Source organism: Dama dama, unplaced genomic scaffold (assembly GCF_033118175.1).
Source record: "Dama dama isolate Ldn47 unplaced genomic scaffold, ASM3311817v1 ptg000096l, whole genome shotgun sequence".
Taxonomy (NCBI): Eukaryota; Metazoa; Chordata; class Mammalia; order Artiodactyla; family Cervidae; genus Dama; species Dama dama.
The window spans coordinates 4,812,611-4,819,793 of record NW_026870910.1 but is presented as its reverse complement, the minus strand read 5'-3'; positions in this window follow the sequence as shown (position 1 = coordinate 4,819,793).

Genomic DNA, 7,183 nt, shown 5'->3' with positions numbered 1-7,183 from the left:
CTCGAGAGGTCCGCGGAGATCAATGCTTCCAAAGGAGACGATGCCTGACTCCTCTTGAAAATGGATAGGAGTCCCAGGATCCCGGTGGCACGTGGAAAGGGACACTGGGTCTCCCGCCTCACGTGGAGACGCGTGCCAATTGCCATGCCAAGACTCGAGGAGAATCCCGAGGTGTCCCTCGCACCTAGGAAGGAGTCCTGACGTCGCTGAACAAACACGTGTCTGGAAGGGCCCTCCCCGTCGTAACTCGAGAATATACCCCAGGTTCCGGCCTAAACTCGAGAAAAACCATGCGACTTCCCCCTCGGCGCGAGATGAGGCCCGATTTCCCTGCGCTGCATGCAGAGCAATTCCGTGTTCCACATCAAACGTGAAAGGAGCCTTGATTTCCTTGATGGCACTCCAGAGAAACCCCAAGATCACTGTCTCAAGTCTAGAGGGATCCTGAGGTCACTGGAGCAACAGGAAAGGGCTCCGTGGACCCCAAATCAACTCGAGATGAGAGCTTAGTCCCCGGCATCGTCTCAAGAGGAATACCAGCTTTCCACAAGCACCTCAAGAGAAGGCTTCTCTCAGCTACAGGTATGTGAGATTGACCCTGAGTTTGTGGCCTCAAGTGGAATGGACACCGAGAAGCTCTGACTCGAAGTAAGGCCGGATATCCCTGCAGTGAATTGAATGCAGGCTCGTCTTGCATCTCCAAAGACGAAGGGTTGTCTGAATCCCCAGTGGAGACCACAGAGAAAGACCTAGTTCTCCTCCTCATCGCGACCGGAGGCCTCACATCCTTTGAAAACTCGAGAGGTCCGCTGAGATCAATGCTTCCAAAGGAGACGATGCCTGACTCCTCTTGGAAATGGATAGGATTCACCGGATCCCTGTGGCAAGTGCAAAGGGTCCCTGGATCTCCCGCCTCATGTGTAGACGCGACCCAAATGCCATTCCAAGACTCGAGGAGAATCCCGAGTTGTCCCTCGCACCTAGGCAGGAGTCCTGACGTCGCTGAACAAACACGTGTCTGGAAGGGCCCTCCCCGTCGTAACTCGCGAATATACCCCAGGTTCCGGCCGCAACTCGAGAAAAACCATGAGACTTCCCCCTCGCCACGAGATGAGGCCCGATTCAACTGCACTGCATGCAGAGCAATTCCGTGTTCCACATCAAACGAGAAAGGAGCCTAGATTTCCTTGATGCCACTCCAGAGAAAACCCAAGATCACTGTCTCAAGTCTAGAGGGATCCTGAGGTCACTGGAGCAACACGAAAGGGCTCCGTGGACCCCAAATCAACTCGAGATGAGAGCTTAGTGTCTGGCTTCGACTCAAGAGGAATACCAACTTTCCACAAGCACCTCAAGAGGAAGCTTCTCTCAGCTACATTTATGTGAGAGGGACCCTGAGTTTGTGGCCTCAAGTGGAATGGACACCGAGATGCTCTGACTTGAAGTAAGGCCGGATATCCCTGAAGTGAATTGAATGCAGGCTCGTCTTGCATCTCCCAAGACGAAGGGGTGTCTGAATCACCTGTGGTGACCACAGAGAAAGAGCTAGTCCTCCGCCTCATCACGACCGGAGGCCTCACATCCTTTGAAAAGTCGAGAGGTCCGCGGAGATCAATGCTTCCAAAGGAGACGATGCCTGACTCCTCTTGAAAATGGATAGGAGTCCCAGGATCCCTGTGGCACGTGGAAAGGGAACCTGGGTCTCCCGCCTTACGTGGAGACGCGTCCCAATTGCCATGCCAACACTCGAGGAGAATCCCGAGTTGTCCCTCGCACCAAGGCAGGTGTCTTGACGTCGCTGAACAAACACGTGTATGGAAGGGCCTTTCCCATTGTAACTCTAGACTATACCCAAGCTTCCGGCCGCAACTCGAGAATAACCATGAGACTTCCCCCTCGCCGCGAGATGAGGCCCGATTCCCCTGCACTACATGCAGAGCAATTCCGTGTTCCACATCAAACATGAAAGGAGACTTGATTTCCTTGATGGCACTCCAGAGAAAACCCAAGATCACTGTCTCAAGTCTAGAGGGATCCTGAGGTCACTGGAGCAACACGAAAGGGCTCCGTGGACCCCAAATCAACTCGAGATGCGAGGTTAGTCCCTGGCTTCGACTCAAGAGGAATACCAACTTTCCACAAGCACCTGAAGAGTAGGCTTCTCTCAGCTGCAGGTATGTGAGAGGGACCCTGAGTTTGTGGCCTCAAGTGGAATGGGCACCGAGATGCTCTCACTCGAAGTAAGGCCGGATATCCCTGCAGTGAATTAAATGCACGCTCGTCTTGCATCTCCCAAGACGAAGGGATGTCTGAATCCCCTGTGGAAACCACAGAGAAAGACCGAGTTCTCCGCCTCATTGCGACCTGAGGCCTCAATTCCTTTGAAAACTCGAGAGGTCCGCGGAGATCAATGCTTACAAAGGAGACAATGCCTGACTCCTCTTGAAAATGGATAGGAGTCCCAGCATCCCTGTGGCACGTGGAAAGGGACCCTGGGTCTCCCGCCTCACGTGGAGACGCGTCCCAATTGCCATGCCAAGACTTGTGGAGAATCGCGAAGTGTCCCTCGCACCTAGGCAGGAGTCCTGACATCGCTGAACAAACACGTGTCTGGAAGGGCCCTCCCCGTCGTAACTCGAGAATATACCCCAGGTTCCGGCCGCAACTCGAGAAAAACCATGAGACTTCCCCTTCGGTGCGATATGAGGCCCGATTCCCCTGCACTGCGTGCAGAGCAATTCTGTGTTCCACATAAAACGTGAAAGGAGCCTTGATTTCCTTGATGGCACTCCAGAGAAAACCCAAGATCACTCTCTCAAGTCTAGAGGGATCCTGAGGTCACTGTAGCAACACGAAAGGGCTCCGTGGACCCCAAATCAACTCGAGATGAGAGCTTAGTCCTTGGCTTCGACTCAAGAGGAACACCAACTTTCCACAAGCACCTCAAGAGGAGGCTTCTCTCAGCTACAGGTATGTGAGAGGGACCCTGAGTTTGTGGCCTCAAGTGGAATGGACACCGAGATGCTCTGACTTGAAGTAAGGCCGGATATAACTGCAGTGAATTGAATGCAGGCTCGTCTTGCCTCTTCCAAGACGAAGGGATGTCTGAATCCCCTGTGGAGACCACAGAGAAAGATCTAGTCCTCCGCCTCAACGCGACCGGAGGCCTCACATCCTTTGAAAACTCGAAAGGTCTGCTGAGATCAATGCTTCCAAAGGAGACGATGCCTGACTCCTCTTGAAAATGGATAGGAGTCCCAGGATCCCTGTGGCACGTGGAAAGGGACACAAGTTCCCCCGCCTCACGTGGAGACGCGTCCCAATTGCCATGCCAAGACTCGAGGAGAATCCCGAGGTGTCTCTCGCACCTAGGCAGGAGTCCTGTCGTCGCTGAACAAACACGTGTCTGGAAGAGCCCTCCCCGTCGTAACTCGAGAATATTCCCCAGGTTCCGGCCGCAACTTGAGAAAAACCATGAGACTTCCCCTCACCGCGAGATGAGGCCCGATTCCCCTCCACTGCGTGCAGAGCAATTCCGTGTTCCACATCAAACGTGAAAGGAGCCTTGATTTCCTTGATGGCACTCCAGAGAAAACCCAAGATCACTGTCTCAAGTCTAGAGGGATCCTGAGGTCATTGGAGCAACACGAAAGGGCTCCGTGGACCCCAAATCAACTCGAGATGAGAGCTTAGTCCCTGGCTTCGACTCAAGAGGAATACCAACTTTCCACAAGCACCTTAAGAGGAGGCTTCTCTCAGCTACAGGTATGTGAGAGGGACCATGAGTTTGTGGCCTCAAGTGGAATGGACACCGAGATGCTCTGACTTGAAGTAAGGCCAGATATCCCTGCAGTGAATTGAATGCAGGCTCGTCTTGCATCTCCCAAGATGAAGGGATGTCTGAATCCCCTGTGGAGACAAAAGAGGAAGACCTAGTCCTCCGCCTCATCGCGACCAGAGGCCTCACATCCTTTGAAAATTCGAGAGGTCTGCGGAGATCAATGCTTCCAAAGGAGACGATGCCTGACTCCTCTTGAAAATGGATAGGAGTCCCAGGATCCCTGTCGCACGTGGAAAGGGACCCTGGGTCCCCGCCTCACGTGGAGACGCGTCCCAAATGCCATGCCAAGACTCGAGGAGAATCCAGAGGTTCCCTTGCACCTAGACACGAGTCCTGACGTCGCTGAATAAACACGTGTCTGGAAGGGCCCTCCCCGTCGTAACTCGAGAATATACCCCAGGTTCCGGCCGCAACTCGAGAAAAAATATGAGACTTCCCCCTCGCCGCGAGATGAGGCCCTTTTTCACTGCACTGTGTTCAGACCAATTCCGTATCCCATATCAAACTTGAAATGAGGCTTGATTTCCTTGATGGTACTCCAGAGAAAAAGCAAGATCACTGTCTCAAGTCTAGAGGGATCCTGAGGTCACTGTAGAAACACGAAAGGGCTCCGTGGACCCCAAATCAACTCGAGATGAGAGCTTAGTTCCTGGCTTTGACTCAAGAGGAATACCAACTTTCCACAAGCACCTCAAGAGGAGGCTTCTCTCAGCTACAGGTATGTGAGAGGGACCCTGAGTTTGTGGCCTCAAGTGGAATGGACACCGAGATGCTCTGACTCGAAGTAAGGCCGTATATCCCAGCAGTGAATTGAGTGCAGGCTCGTCTTGAATCTCCCAAGACGAAGGGATGTCTCAATCACCTGTGGAGACCACAGAGAAAGACCTAGTTCTCCGCCTCTTCGCGACCGGAGGCCTCGAATCCTTTGAAAATTGGAGAGGTCAGCGGAGATCAATGCTTCCAAAGGAGACGATGCCTGACTCCTCTTGAAAATGGATAGGAGTTCCAGGATCCCTCTGGCACGTGAAAGGGACCGTTGGTCTCCCTTTTCACGTGGAGACGCGTCCCAATTGCCATGCCAAGACTCGAGGAGAATCCCGAGGTGTCCCTCGCACCTAGACAAGAGTCCTGACGTCGCTGAACAAACACGTGTCTGGAAGGGCCCTCCCCGACGTAACTCGAGAATATACCCCAGGTTCCAGCCGCAACTCGAGGAAAACCATGAGACTTCCCCCTCGCTGCGAGATGAGTCCCGATTCCCCTGCACTGCGTGCAGAGCAATTCCGTATCCCACATCAAACGTGAAAAGAGCCTTGAATTCCTTGATGGCACTCCAGAGAAAACCCAAGATAACTCTCAAGTCTAGAGGGATCCTGAGGTCACTGTAGCAACACGAAAAGGCTCCGTGGACCCCAAATCAACTCGAGATGAGAGCTTAGTCCCTGGCTTCGACTCAAGAGGAATACCAACTTTCCACAAGCACCTCAAGAGGAGGCTTCTCTTAACTACAGGTATGTGAGAGGACCCTGAGTTTGTGGCCTCAAGTGGAATGGACACCGAGATGCTCTGACTTGAAGTAAGGCCGGATATCCCTGCAGTGAATTGAATGCAGGCTCGTCTTGCATCTCCCAAGATGAAGGAATGTCTGAATCCCCAGTGGAGACCACAGAGAAAGTCCTAGTTCTCCGATTCATCGCGACCAGAGGCCTCATATTCTTTGAAAACTCGAGAGGTCCGCGGAGATCAATGCTTCCAAAGGAGACGATGCCTGACTCTTCTTGAAAATGGATAGGAGTCCCAGGATCCCTTTGGCACGTGGAAAGGGACCCTGGGTTTCCGCCTCACGTGGAGACGCGTCCCAAAGGCCATGCCAATACTCGAGGAGAATCCCGAGGTGTCCCTCGCACCTAGGCAGAAGTCCTGACGTCGCTGAACAAACACATGTCTGGAAGGGCCCTCCCCATCGTAACTCGCGAATATACCCCAGGTTCCCGCCGCAACTCGAGAAAAAGCATGAGACTTCCCATTCGCCGTGAGATAATGCCCGATTCCCCTGCACTGCGTGCAGAGCAATTCGGTGTTCCACATCAAACGTGAAAGGAGCCTTGATTTCCTTGATGGCACTCCAGAGAAAACCCAAGATCACTGTCTCAAGTCTAGAGGGATCCTCAGGTCACTGGAGCAACACGAAAGGGCTCCGTGGACCCCAAATCAACTCGAGATGAGAGCTTAGTCCCTGGCTTCGAATCAAGAGGAATATCAACTTTCCACAAGCACCTCAAGAGGAGGCTTCTCTCAGCTACAAGTATGTGAGAGGGACCCTGAGTTTGTGGCCTCAAGTGAAATGGACACCGAGATGCTCTGACTCGAAGTAAGGCCGGATATCCCTGCAGTGAATTGAATGCAGGCTCGTCTTGCATCTCCCAAGACGAAGGGTTGTCTGAATCCCCTGTGGAGACCACAGAGAAAGACCTAGTCCTACGCCTCAACGCGAACGGAGGCCTCAAATCCTTTGAAAACTCGAGAGGTCCGCGGAGATCAATGCTTCCAAAGGAGACGATGCCTGACTCCTCTTGAAAATGGATAGGAGTCCCAGGATCCATGTGGTACGTGGAAAGGGGCCCTTGGTCTCCCGACTCACGTGGAGACGTGTCCCAATTGCCATGCCAAGACTCGAGGAGAATCCCGAGGTGTCCCTCGCACCTAGGCAGGAGTCCTGACGTCGCTGAACAAACACGTGTCTGGAAGGGCCCTCCCCGTCGTAACTCGAGAATATACCCCAGGTTCCGGCCGCAACTCGAGAAAAACCATGAGACTTCCCCCTCGCCGAGAGATGAGGCCCGAATCCCCTGCACTGCGTGCAGAGCAATTCCGTGTTCCACATCAAACGTGAAAGGAGCCTTGATTTCCTTGATGGCACTCCAGAGAAAACCCAAGATCACTGTTTCAAGTCTAGAGGGATCCTGAGGGCACTGGAGCAACAGGAAAGGGATCCGTGGACCCCAAATCAACGCGAGATGAGAGCTTAGTCCCTGGCTTCGCCTCAAGAGGAATACCAACTTTCCACAAGCACCTCAAGAGGAGGCTTCTCTCAGCTACAGGTATGTGAGAGGGCCCCTGAGTTTGTGGATTCAAGTGGAATGGACACCGAGATGCTCTGACTCGAAGTAAGACCGGATATCCCTGAAGTGAATTGAATGCAGGCTCGTCTTGCATCTCCAAAGACGAAGGGATGTCTGAATCCCCTGTGGAGACCACAGAGAAAGAGCTAGTCCTCCGCCTCATCACGACCGGAGGCCTCACATCCTTTGAAAACTCGAGAGGTCTGCGGAGATCAATGCT